This window comes from Chelonia mydas, chromosome 13 (genome assembly GCF_015237465.2).
Source record: "Chelonia mydas isolate rCheMyd1 chromosome 13, rCheMyd1.pri.v2, whole genome shotgun sequence".
Classification (NCBI taxonomy): domain Eukaryota; kingdom Metazoa; phylum Chordata; order Testudines; family Cheloniidae; genus Chelonia; species Chelonia mydas.
In genome coordinates this window covers 16,920,910-16,935,295 of record NC_051253.2, presented here as the reverse complement: position 1 = coordinate 16,935,295, position 14,386 = coordinate 16,920,910, and the positions used below count along the sequence as shown (strand labels likewise).

Sequence of the window (14,386 nt, the reverse complement as noted above, 5' to 3'; positions counted from 1 at the left end):
GCAAGTCACAGCCCAACAACTCTAAGATACTAAAATACCAGGGGAAAGTGCTGGTGGCAGAGGGCCCACACCTCTAGAATGCTTTCCCTGCTGAGATACAATTAAAAACAAATCTGTACACTATTGGGCCCACCTCCAGAAAAAACCATCAATGCCAACTTGATCCTCCCTTGCTCCCCACCTAGTTGACCTTTCCATCCTTACAGTTGCCTTCAATGAAAATCTAACTACCCGGGTATGGGTTTCAGTTGCAGCTGCAGCCTTGTACTGCCACCCAGCCTGGAACACAACTGATCTCAAGCCCTCAGATTTGCCTTTGAGGCTCCTCAGGGAAGTAATGAAGAACATGGGAGAACTGAGCTGCTGCACTTGACATTTTCATTAAAGGCAAAGAGCAAGGGAAGGTCTCCTCTCTGAGAAGGGAAACAAAGGGCAAGGAATGGGAGAAGGATTGAGTCATGGGGCAATTTTACTTGTCCCTGGAAGAGAATTCTGTAAGTGGAGTAGCGAGATTAGCTGGACGTGAGAAGAGTCCAAAGTGAGTACAAGTTGTTTTGGGGCATGGAATCATGAGTAGTGAAGCTATGAAAGATAACACTTGTCGTATAAGGACTGGACATACCATTCAGAGTGCAGAGAGACAGAAAAATCCCTGAAAAGATTCAGAATCCAGTAAGTCTGGATTAGGCTTATCTGAACTTTTCAGAACCTTTTTGAGGTTTCCGCCTCCTAAGCTACCAATATCATCGCTGGCTGTAAGGGTCCTTTCAGGCTTTAATTTTACACTATAACTCTCAGTCCGAAGCAATCTATTAAAAATATGCTACCAAAGAGTCCATGGCAGGCAAGATGGGAAGGCTGATAGGGTAAGAAGCCAGCCAGCCAGCCTGCCTAGTGCCTGCATTCACTCTATAAAGCTCTTTATCAGACTTCTTATTGGTTCTTAACCAGGTCAGGCTCCTTTGGTCTATGAGGCTAGGCCATAAAGAAATTCCATTCTGATCTGGTTCTTAAAGAAGCTCTATTTTAAGTCACCAGAAAGCACATTAAAAGCCATCCCACTTGACTCCAGCCTTATACATTTCTGTGGAGGAGGCCTCCCTTGCATACATTAAATAGTATTTCAGCACTTACTGAGAATGGGCACACACACATTGCTGCCTCGCTTCTTAAGAGCGATTCAGTAAGACCTAATGTTCTCAGGGTTGTTAATGAAGATGGATCTGGAGAACTAATAGCTCTTAAGTGTTGCAGAAACACTGGCGTGTTCTCTAAGGTGGTTGTACGTGTAAATCTACATTGCCCACAGCCACATTTGTCTTGGGCACATCCTGAACACACTGCATTTGAGGCAGCACATAAACGCATGAAGGAAAGGGAAAAAGAAAAACAACCTTAAATGTTTCTTCTGTGTGAGTTTAAAGCCCCCCACAATGGACCAAATGCATCCCTGGTGTAGTTGCAATGGTTTCAATGAAATTACCCAGGATATTTATTTAGCCTTATTTGTAAATATCATAGTCCTGATCCTTCTCCCTATCCATCCTCAAGGGTGCACAAGGCTGGAATTGCAGCAGCAACTGCATGGTTTCCTCATGACAGACTCCACATCGGACATCCCCCACATGCTGTGGGGCAGCTTTGCAAGGCAGGATGCCCTGGTGACCCACAAAGAGAGGTAGAGGGGTAGCATAGGGCAAATGATGGGCATGGTGCTACATTCTGCACTGGCCAAAACCAGAGGGTGTATCTATCGCATTGCTTGACTCTACGTGGGACAGGAAAATTTGATTCTCCCTATCTCCACTGTTAGCTCAGGCTTTGCACTGGGGAAGACCTTCCATCCTATGAGATTTGCCATCTAACCAACATTTATCTTGAACCTCTGAATTCTCCAAAGGAATTTTATTTTTATATTGTTTAGTGACTGCAGATGCCTGGGCCAGGGTTTTTTAGGCCTATAGGGTTAAATTCTAATATTAGTCACACCAGTGTAAATCAGGAGAAAAGCCATTGGAATCAAAGAAGTTACTCCATACTTGCATACGTGTAAATGAGTGCAGTAACTGCCATATTGGATCAAAGCATTGGTCCATCAAGGCCAGTATCTTTCCTTCAACTGAGGCCTGCAAGTGCTGATGTACCATTATATACTGCTTGGGGTGTCTGTATCTCTTGGAGCTAGAATCTTCTGTGTGCCACTCTGGTTCTATGACTGTATAGGCAGTCATGAGCCAGGCTGGGAATCTCTCTCCTCTTGAGGTATATCTAACTAAACCGTGCTGTTGTTACCTAACCCCAGATCTGCAGCGCCTCTCTTCCCTTGCTGACACAAAGCCAGTACCTGGTATTTCAAAGGAAGACAAAATCCGTCATGCCTACTCCCAGCAAAGCACCGTGCCAAATACGCATAACTATGTCCTTGGGAAAAACCATATTTCCTAACCAACTTATGCCCTGAAATATGAGACTGATTCCCTCTTATCTTAGCAAGCACGTTTCCAAGTATTAAACCTTACCTTGAATGCTATTGAGCAACCACAACTCCCATTAGCATCAAGACATTCAGTTGCTCCTCATCATCCATCGCAATCAGGCCCATTAAAGCTTTCCATTGTCCAGTCCTCTTTATAACCCAGCTGATGCATTTCACCCCATGGCTCTCTGTGGAAGTGAATTCCAGCCCAAACCCCAGAAAGCCCCACTGTAACCCTTTTTTCTCTGTGGCTTTTCAGTACAACCCTGCTGGTGCAAGGAGTTCCATGCAGGCTATTGTGCAGGACTAGGATCCATATTTGTGCACAACTAGGGCAGATGTTATGAAAAGAAGGAACTGATTCTTTTCTCCCGAGGACCAGCTGTGTCATCTCCATAACTGCCTGGTCTCTACTGGCTTGGGGAACAGATGTTCTGAGAGTGCATCCAAACCCATGACTTGTTCTGCATGGCAGCAGCTAATCAGCGGGGCTGCGCCAGGCTTTTGGTCTTTGCCTTAGTCATGGGGGGAGGAGCCAGCTAGGTTTAGTGGGAAAATTAGAGCCCTCACACTCTCATTAGTTGTGGCACTTGCTGACTCATGCAGCAGGCAAAGCAAACTGATCCTCTGTCATGATCACATGGCCCCATTTAGTCAAGGGAAAGGTTATAGTAATTATGGGGCATGACTCTAATAATGAAGGTTAGTGGCCTTTTGGGATCAACATGAACGTGGCCATGGTCAGCACTAACCACACACTAATCTGATGCTACCCAGTGGTATGGAGTGGGGGGTGCAGTTAAAGGGGAAGCACATACCTTGAAACAATCCCAGCTGGTGAGGTCCTACATGCAAAAACATAAGACTAACATTCTTGTAGGATTTTCCATTGGACTAACTTGTAGAAATTCACTGGCAGGATCCTGTTTCTTTCCTGCTTGGCCTGAATAACTAACACTTCTCTTTGCACAACTTTTTTTCCTTCCCCTTAAAAAATAAATAAGAAATTGAGCTCTGATGATTCCTACAATGTTACCTTCAGAATGACTGGAATATGCCTATGATTAGGTAAGAATACATCTCCAGCTGATAGTGGAAATTCACACCTAAATTAATTGATAGCTGCTGATTTTAGGTAGATCTAGCAACCTTCAGTTGAGTGCAACAGGATATAAATAGAGATGTAGTTAGAACAAGCTAAATATTATTGACCCTACTACATTTGTAGTAAGCAATGAGTATTATGTGTAATTGTGTCTGATTCACAGGCTGTGAGTGATCTCTCTATCTGGGTGGGAGAAAGCCCTACGAGCATTTGGAAAGCCACCTCCTGTTCTAGTCCTATAACAGGTGGTGTAAAAACCGCTTCTGGTTACTGATTAGGGTATTGCTCAGTAAGAGTAAATCATTGTAACCTGGCAGTGGGGAATAAACTCTCCAGTATCAGGTGACAGAGATTATGGCTCACTTGAAAGTTCTAGGACAGGATCTTTTTTGGAAAGGCTTAGACAGCAAAGCCCACCAAAGGCATAGCTAGTAGTCAGGTTAGTAAAGAGCTGATTTACCCACATATATTCCATATTATGTGGCAACATATTTGTTGATTTAAAGGATCTTAGATGCGGTTGTTGCTGTACTGTAAAACATAGAGCTTCTTTGTGACAGCAGGAAATCAAACTTAAATTCTCCCCCCACAGAAGGGCAGGATCTTAGCCTTGAACTAAAGAAGAATCTCTATTAGTGGTTAACAGTGTAGGATCTATGACACACAGAAGCATGGTTCTGGTTCCATCCAGCAGAGGGCAGACATGCCTGGGCACACCAGCCACAATAGATAGAATACAGTATAATACAGAGAACCCTCAGGTCCCACTGACATCAAGCAGATTTGAGGGCACTCACTTCCAGAGCCTTGCCCATTCAGTTGCTGATTTCAATGGGAGTTATGTGCTTAAATACCTTTGAGGAGCTGGGACTCAGATTTTACTAAGATTAGGTCTGAGGTGCCCGGTCCATTGCCATTCACCTGTCTTCCCCCTGGAAACAAAGACATAGTTGTACTTATTCATCACTATACATAACTCCAAATAGAAGGAGAAAAATGAATTAAAGGTTTTGATATAAAGGTAGTATACAGATTAAATGAGGGGAAAATCCTCCGATAGCCCTCAGCCACCAGGGAGCTGGTTGAGGCTAAAATTAAAGTTGTGCTATTAGGACTGATACAATCATAACAGCTCAAAAGTAAAAGGACAAGAACACGGTGACCAACCTCTGTGTATTGAATCATAGAATATCAGGGTTGGAAGGGACCTCAGGAGGTCATCTAGTCCAACCCCGTGCTCAAAGCAGGACCAATCCCCAATTAAATCATCCCAGCCAGGGCTTTGTCAAGCCTGACCTTAAAAACTTCTAAGGAAGGAGATTCTACCACCTCCCTAGGTAACGCATTCCAGTGTTTCACCACCCTCCTAGTGAAAAAGTTTTTCCTAATATCCAAGTTCACACATTCAAGAAAAGCTGCATTAACCAGGGCAGCTCCAACAATATTTGTCAGTTTTCATGGCACCAGTCACTGCTATGCAAGAGTTTCATTAGCTAGATTCCGCAGGGAGCTCAGTTCTAAAAAATGAATCCCCCCCTGTTTTGCATTGTAATTCTTTATTATCCTGAAGTCCAACAGCGCTATGCGTACTCTGCTAGATCCAGATAGGCAATGACCAGCTCCCTACCTGATTCTTAATCTTGTCAGACAGGCAGAGATAAAAGAGGACTCATTATTTGTCACAGTTCCAGCCTTGTATATAGCATCAGCAGGAGTGAGTTTGGGAAGACTGGAGTGCTTATCCATTGCAGTCAGCACATACCCCCTACCCTCGCACAGACTAGTCATATGCCCCTGCCTTGATAGACCTTATCTCTCAGCTGGAATCCTTCTTTCCCTCCCACACTCCCCACTTCTTGACTTCCATTTGCTCCTCCCCAGATCTGAGGCTTCCCAGCCCCATCCCCTCCCATCCCTTTTAATTGAGGTGAGGAGAGAACACATCCTAAAAGACAAATTTAAAAATTGTATTAAAGCTAATGTTAAAATTATATAATGCACAGGTTGAGAAAAGAGTGTCTGTACATCTGGGAATAGTGCTTAGATTATTCACAAATACAAAGTTTGTTTTTAAAGCCATAAGATACATACAGTGCATAATTAGCAATAACTAGCCCAACTGGTAAACTGACCAGATAAATCCTAGACCAGGAGGCAATCCTGGAAAACTGCATTACACCAGCCAACTAGGCCTTAGATGTTCCTTTCAGGCTATTGATGGGAATAATACTATGCACTTTCCCCAGAGGATCTCCAAGGGTTTGGGAAACACTACTTCATTTTAAAAGCATCCTTGGGAGGGAGATACTGTTATGTCCCTTTTACAGATGGGTAAACTGAGGCAAAGAAAGGTGAAATGACCTACCCAAGATTGCACAGGAAGTTAGTAACCAAGCTTGTTACAGAATCAGGAGACAAAATGGGTAGGCTCTGCCCATGCAATGAGCTCTATATGGATGAACCACGGAGCCATGAAGAGCTAAGTTAACATGCAAGGGGCTTCCACACCTGCACAGAGGGTGTAGAATGCCATCATGTTGCTCATGGTGCAATCAGGAACTTAACCCTTAATATTATTCTCTAACCTTGTCATAGCTACTTCCAGCTAACTGGAAACTGCATTTTTCAGGTGTCAGCAGTGTAAGTGAGGGAAGCCTTTAGGGGATCTGTTACTAATGCACATACTTTAGTAAAAATAAATCTGAAATTATTTTCATGCATTTTCAAGTTTTACTTAGGTATAAAAGTATTTTGCAGTTAAATAGCAGGATTTGTCAAATTAGGACAGCTTAGTGTACAAATTCTGCCCTTACCTACCCCTCCATGTTACCCCCAGGGTGTGGCAATTGAGGGCAGAACTTTGCCCTCCGATTTTAATAAATGTCACTGTTGATTTTCCCTTCCTATAATGTAACTCAACAATAATAAAAGTCACAGCTGCTTTTCAGTTTTGAATGTTTCATGCCAACCACTGTGAAGTAATAAATGTAAAAAGGTAATTTCAAGTGAACTGTTAATGATATGAGCTGTCAGTTACGGAAGGAATGCTATTCAGGGCCATGTCCATATGTGAGCAGAGTAACTGGTGCTGGAAAAGGGCAGCAGCAGCCTTGCAAAAGGGACTTGCCAGTAACTGGATACACTCATGCCAAACTACACTCCCCAAAATGCTAAAAACACTTGCTCTCTCCTTGTCCAATAGGAGACTTGAATAGCAAGGAGCTCCAAAGTCCATTCCCCAAAGATATTCGTCCAGGAGCCAGGAGCTGGGTCATAGAATCATAGAATCATAGAATATCAGGGTTGGAAGGGACCTCAGGAGGTCATCTAGTCCAACCCCCTGCTCAAAGCAGGACCAATCCCCAATCAAATCATCCCAGCCAAGGCTTTATCAAGCCTGACCTTAAAAACTTCCAAGGAAGGAGATTCTACCACCTCCCTAGGTAACGCATTCCAGTGTTTCACCACCCTCTTAGTGAAAAAGTTTTTCCTAATATCCAACCTAAACCTCCCCCACTGCAACTTGAGACCATTACTCCTTGTCCTGTCCTCTTCTACCACTGAGAATAGTCTAGAACCATCCTCTCTGGAACCACCTCTCAGGTAGTTGAAAGCAGCTATCAAATCCCCCCTCATTCTTCTCTTCCGCAGACTAAACAATCCCAGTTCCCTCAGCCTCTCCTCATAAGTCATGTGTTCCAGACCCCTAATCATTTTTGTTGCCCTTCGCTGGACTCTCTCCAATTTATCCACGTCCTTCTTGTAGTGAGGGGCCCAAAACTGGACACAGTACTCCAGATGAGGCCTCACCAATGTCGAATAGAGAGGAACGATCACGTCCCTCGATCTGCTCGCTATGCCCCTACTTATACATCCCAAAATGCCATTGACCTTCTTGGCAACAAGGGCACACTGCTGACTCATATCCAGCTTCTCGTCCACTGTAACCCTTAGGTCCTTTTCCGCAGAACTGCTGCCTAGCCATTCGGTCTCTAGTCTGTAGCTGTGCATTGGGTTCTTCCGTCCTAAGTGCAGGACCCTGCACTTATCCTTATTGAACCGCATCAGGTTTCTTTTGGCCCAATCCTCCAAATTGTCTAGGTCCCTCTGTATCCTATCCCTGCCCTCCAGCGTATCTACCACTCCTCCCAGTTTAGTATCATCCGCAAATTTGCTGAGAGTGCAATCCACACCATCCTCCAGATCATTTATGAAGATATTGAACAAAACCGGCCCCAGGACCGACCCCTGGGGCACTCCACTTGACACCGGCTGCCCACTAGACATGGAGCCATTGATCACTACCCGTTGAGCCCGACAATCTAGCCAACTTTCTACCCACCTTATAGTGCATTCATCCAGCCCATACTTCCTTAACTTGCTGACAAGAATACTGTGGGAGACCGTGTCAAAAGCTTTGCTAAAGTCAAGAAACAATACATCCACTGCTTTCCCTTCATCCACAGAATCAGTAATCTCATCATAGAAGGCTATTAGATTAGTCAGGCATGACCTACCCTTGGTGAATCCATGCTGACTGTTCCTGATCACTTTCCTCTCGTGTAAGGGCTTCAGGATTGATTCCTTGAGGACCTGCTCCATGATTTTTCCGGGGACTGAGGTGAGGCTGACTGGCCTGTAGTTCCCAGGATCCTCCTTCTACTGCAACCACCTTTGTACAGCTTTCCAACATATGGCTGGGCTAAAGAAGAACCTCTAGGATCCTCATTCTACCTCCAAAGCCCATTCTAAAAGGTTGTCACAAGGCCAGCAGTGGTTTAAGGCAGGATCTTTTGGGCACCAGCTCCAGGGCCCAAGTATGGTGAGAGCCTCCAAATCAGTGCTCAGGAACATGGCGCTCGCTGCCTCTGTGGGGCATGGATTGATCAGTGGTTGATTTCCTCCACAGCACAAGGTCGTAAGGAAAAAGAGTGCAGCCCAAAGATCTGGTGGTGAACCACAGCTGGCCACCTTCTCCTGCATGTGTGGGATAACACAGAAGCGAGGCCTTTGGGTTTTAATCCTCACCCTGAGAATTGCAGTTGCAAGAGTGGTTCATTTCTCTGGACTGATTTGGGCTACAATGGGTTTTCTAGCTATTGGTTGTAACTACATCTCCTGTTTTCCATTGATGTACTATACTGGGCATCCTTTATCATTGTTATTATTTACTCTTATTATTATTTGTTTGTATTGTGATAACACCGCGGAGCCCCAGACATAGGCCTGCCCCATTATTCTAGGTGCCGTACAAACACAGAACCAAAAGACAGACCCCGTGGGGACTGTGACTTCTAAATCCCAAGAGCCAGGCCAAAAGGCAGTAATTTAGTTTCTGTGTATTCTGCTTGATTTTTCCGTTGTTGTGATGAGGCAGATTAAGGGCTTAGAAAGTTCAGTAAGAAACAACAATCCATAGAAGCCCCTAGCCTTTTAATTACTACATTTTTCTTGCATTTTCCGTCATTCACTGAACACTGTAGAATAGGAGCGAGTCTTATCACTGCGGGTCAAGTGTTCATCTGGGCACTCATGGCACAGAAACAGAAGATGCTAACAATGGGCCAAGCTTTCACCCTATGCTGATTTAATTGGCTGTGCAAATCCAGCATTGTGTGTGTGCAAAGAGGCATGTTAAATGTTCAACCCCCGCTAATAATAACAGAGCTTTTAAAACATGTACCAAATTAATTCAGGAAGATAGCAGGTGAAATGCATTGCCATACAGCGAGACACAGCCTGGGACCATCCCTCCTGAGCTTGGAAAGGCTGGACATGCTGGGGAGACATGGAGCGGAGCACTAGACTGACCTCCACTAGCCACGGGGAAGGAGCAACTTTGATTGTCTCTGGAAGGAGCCAGTTATAACCTTTTTTGACCAAAGGGATGAGGCTGCTGAGTAAGGCCCATAAGAAGTGAAAAGAACAAATTGTGGATGCTCCAGATCCAACAGGGATTCAGCGCTTTCCCTTGAGGAGAAAAACGTCCTGTTGCCAAAGTGCCACATTGGCAGGGCAGTTTAATGTTAAAAGAAGAAAACCTGAGAAAAAGTGGGAGGAAACTGACCTCCTGAGTGTGGTTCTGCTCTGAAAAGTGACAGTAACAGTGGCAGGGTAGGCACCAGCTTGATTTCATCGCAGTCATTTCACATCAAGTTTGCTCAGTTGACGAGTAATAAAGATGTTTTCATAACTGCTAATGTTGCAGTCTCATCCTGTGATCCAAGAGGCAAGCTGGTTTCTCTCTGGCTCCTGTATCATCACCAGTAATAATCCAATAAATAAATCTTCAATTCAAACGTATTTAATAATTCTGTTGATGAGGCATGAGCTGGAATAGAATCCACCTCTCCTTGATGTAAAGAGGGAACAGATCTCCTGGGTACAATGGTGTCCTCCTTTCTCTCACACACATACACACACCTATTACCATTGTATCCTGCCCTTTGCTTTGCTAAACAGAAAATATAGTATGTTACCTTGAAATTTAAATTAATTGTTGTAACAATCCCTAGAAGATGCAATTACCAACTAGCTTCTCTTCTTTTCAGTTTCCATCTAGAAGCTGAAATGGACTTAGACCATCAGACAGTTTCCTGGAAGCCGCCCGTCAGCCATCAGATGGTAATGACTTTCAGACAAACTAACCAAAGGTGGATTTGAATTTGTGATTTGGAGGTCAAGTCCTCCCCATTGTATCCTATTAAAAAAAGCCCTGCGGTCATCCAATGCAAGGATAATTTATATCACTCTTTAACCTTATTTTTAGTGATTGTTATCCCTGTTCTGTTCCACTATATCTCAGTTTCCCCTCCACATGCTCTTCATTCTTTCACCTGTCAAGGACTTGATGGGGCTTCTCTTGGAGCCAGTCACCACAATCCTTTAATCAGACAGAGGGGTCACCGTTGAGCAGTAAAAAGAAATTCAGTTCTCCCAGGACTGAGTGTGCTGCTTTCTGGGTAAAATTTGCATTGTTTTCCATTTCTAATGTGTGTATTTTATTAATCACATTTTAATTAATTGGAGTAAGAAGATCATTTTTAAAACAACTCATCTAACACTACTTTTCCCACAAAGTGCTCCCTTCATTGTGTGATGTAGAAGACTAAAATAAACTATCTCTGAAGGTTGACTGGGATTAAGCTACTTCACATGGGACACTACCATTCCCCCTGAATTCTAATGATCTCTTTTAAATGTGCCCATTTTTGTAGCATGCACAAGATAGATGATGATGGTGTTCCTGTTCTTGGCTCAAACAATATATGTCATTAAACAATTTGAGATGTCATTAAACAATTTTTAAAAAATGAGGCCAGGGTTAAATAATATCAATGAAGGGTCTGATTCTGAGTTCCTTATTTGAGCTATCAAGTGTCTACTCACACAAGTAGTTCCATTAATTACTTTTGGGAATAACAGCTTACCAATGTGAGTAAGAGGTGTGCAAACTGGCCCACAATAAAGTGAAATAGGATAAAAGGCAAAGGTAAAAACACCAAGAAAAGCAACATCCCGGGCCAGATTCTGAAAGCCTTTCTTGTGCTGTGTATCACTGCACTTCCTTGATGTCAACAGGACCGCTTGGGAGTAAGGTGCTATCCATCAGGAGTAAGGGTATCAGGCTGTAGGCTAGGGTTAACAACACCAGGCCAAACAACACAAATCAAGTCAGTGGTGACTAGCTGTAGACTTTAGTAACAAAACGTGAGGACTGAAAAACAGGTCATGTTTTATTAATTGGGACTAACAAAACATATGCCAGTCACCACACAGCTAAGTTGGGTTCTGTGTAACTCGAAAGCTTGTCTCTCTCACAAACAGAAGTTGGTCCAGTAAAAGATATTACCTCACCTATCTCTGATCTCTATTATCCTGGGACCAATACAGCTACACTATATGCAAACAGGCATCACACCGATCACTCGTGTGTTGTGCTCTAGCTTTCCCCCATGCTTCATCTTCTTAAGGCTGCAAACTCTTCTGTGCAGAGATGATCTCTATTATTTGTACAGTGCTACCACAAGGGGGCTCCCATCATGCCTGAGGTACTGCGGCAAGCGAAATAAAAATAGCAATGCACTTTTTTTAGGAAAAGCCATAAGGAGAAATTATTATGGATTATTTTTTTAAAACGGGCATCTTTCTGCTTTTGTCTTTCACTGTGCATTAAATATTGACAATTGAGCAGATTGATGCAAAGGAAGAGTCTAATTTAGGAGGCCCTCAATTGAAATATTACAGTAGACTGGATAGATTGTCTCTAACAAACCCAGAAGCGCCTGATATTGCATTTTGTACGCCTGATGAGGAGGCATTTTGAACAATCTATAATTGTCCTCTAAATGAAGTACTGTAGACTTTTGCTCATATTTTAGCAACTATGTTTCTAATGGAATCTGCACTAAAGGTGGCTGTTTCAATACATACTTTGGTCACAAACCACATGAGCCATCTGGCTCTTGATATTTGGGTGACTTTTTATGGTAAATAAGAGGTCAAGCTTTCATACTTTCTCCTAGGAAAGGATCACCGCAACTGAAGCCCTTAACATCATCTTTCATGGCACAGAAAGAAACTTAGCATCATTATTCTTTCCTTGGGTCCCTGGAGCTGCTACCAACCCATACTAAAAGCATATTACTTCTTCTTCTGTACCAGCTCAGCTGTACTGATTAGTTTATTTGTAGGGGAGGGAAGAACCCAGGCTCCATCCCTTCCCCCCACCCTCTGTCTATGTAGGGGTGAAGGTGGTAGTGGCTTTGTTAATTCCATTCTCCTCTACTTACTGCCCCCCTCTGCCCCATACACACATACCCATGCACACTGGGGAAGCTTCCCAGAAGAGTAAGCTGCCTCCTTACATTCCGCTGTGTCCCTGCAGTCAGAGCCACAAAGTACAGGTCACAATTTTGCCCTTAATAACTAGCAATGAGCGAACCTCACACATTTCAGTGTGAGGTTTGATTTTAATTTGATACACACCAGCTTGCCCATCCTGCAAATTATGGCCATTTAGATCGTATCTATAATGGTTGGTCCTAGGGCCGCTTTTGTTCAGTATCTTCATTAATGATCTGGAGGATGGCGTGGATTGCACCCTCAGCAAGTTTGCAGATGACACTAAATGGGGGGAGAGGTAGATACGCTGGAGGGGAGAGCTAGGATACAGAGGGACCTAGACAAATTAAAGGATTGGGCCAAAAGAAATCTGATGAGGTTCAACAAGGACAAGTGCAGAGTCCTGCACTTAGGACGGAAGAATCCCATGTACTGCTACAGACCAGGGACCGAGTAGCTAGGCAGCAGTTCTGCAGAAAAGGACCTAGGGGTTACAGTGGACAAGAAGCTGGATATGAGTCAACAGTGTGCCCTTGTTGCCAAGAAGGCCAATGGCATTTTGTGCTGTATAAGTAGGAGCATTGCCAGCAGATCGAGGGATGTGATCATTCTCCTCTATTCGGCATTGGTGAGGCCTCATCTGGAGTACTGTGTCCAGTTTTGGGTCCCACACTACAAGAAGGATGTGGAAAAATTGGAAAGAGTCCAGCAGAGGGCAACAAAAATGATTAGGGGACTGGAGCACATGACTTATGAGGAGATGCTGAGGCAACTGGGATTATTTAGTCTGCAGAAGAGAAGCATGAGGGAGAATTTGATAGCTGCTTTTAACTACTTGAAAGGGGGTTCCAAAGAGGATGGATCTAGACTGTTCTCAGTGATACCAGATGACAGAACAAGGAGTAATGGTCTCAAATTGCAGTGGGGGAGGTTTAGGTTGGATATTAGGAAAAACTTTTTCACTAGGAGGGTGGTGAAGCACTGGAATGGGTTACCTAAGGAGGTAGTGGAATCTCCTTCCTCAGAGGTTTTTAAGGTCAGGCTTGACAAAGCCCTGGCTGGGATGATTTAGTTGGGGATTGGTCCTGCTTTGAGCAGGGGGTTGGACTAGATGACCTCCTGAGGTCCCTTCCAACCCTGATATTCTATGATTCTATGATCTATCTAATCTATATATCTATCTATAAACAAAGATGGCTCCTGAGCATCAGAATCACTGGCTAATGTTCATCGTAGGATCACATCAGCTAAGAGGCATTCTGCATGTCTCAGCCCCATGCTAAATACACGTAAAGTCTATCTTGATCAGTTCACACAAAAAAACAACACCCACTGAGATGCAGGGTAAGGCCTGTTTAACGTACTTTGTTCATAGAAAGATTTAGAAAAGCCTAACAGCTATAATCCTTTTTAGATCATGGACTGCAACAGAAGTATCCTTTCAATATAATATTTTAAGCTTCGTAATACAGCTATCATGTATTTATAATCTATCTGATTAACTGCCTTGTGTGCTTTTTTGCCAGAAATGTGCACTGTACAATGCTAATTAATTTCAGAGTATCACATACAGCTGCTGGTTTTTTCCTAGTGACAGTTCCTTGCCACATCACACCTATAACAGTATGAAAAATTACTGGGTTATCTTTTCTTCCAAATACAAAAGAAAAGCCTTCAGAAATTCAGAGGGTTGTGGCACTGTGCCGTCTCATTTTACCTTTTCTCATCTCTTGGTTATTTTAGAATGTGAGCTTTTACCTGGGGGGCAAGAAGCAAACAGAATCTTAACTTTCTAGCTAAAGTGGCAAAAAACTACACTGAAGCCACTTGCTTGACCCTGTGAGATGCTAAGCACCTGCAGTTCTGTTACTTCACTGCATTGTTCCAGAGTTATGGGCACTGAACACCTTGCAGAAATCACTCAGTGCCTTTCAGTATTGAGCATTTAATTTGCAAGGTTT

At 43.5% G+C, this 14,386-nt stretch overlaps 1 protein-coding gene across 2 annotated transcripts in view; it reads right to left on the bottom strand.

Moving 5' to 3' along the window:
• Nucleotides 1–3,541, bottom strand: part of KCNB1 (potassium voltage-gated channel subfamily B member 1) — a 205,837-nt gene extending 202,296 nt beyond the window's left edge. Inside the window, exon 1 of one of the 2 annotated variants that reach the window (XM_043527186.1) lies at nucleotides 3,295–3,541. The gene's annotated coding sequence lies outside the window, so the exon portion shown is untranslated. Of the gene's footprint in view, nucleotides 1–2,519; nucleotides 2,930–3,294 lie in introns of those variants that run through there. The other variant, XM_043527185.1, reaches the window with a different exon arrangement.
• Between the last annotated feature and the right edge of the window lie 10,845 nt (nucleotides 3,542–14,386).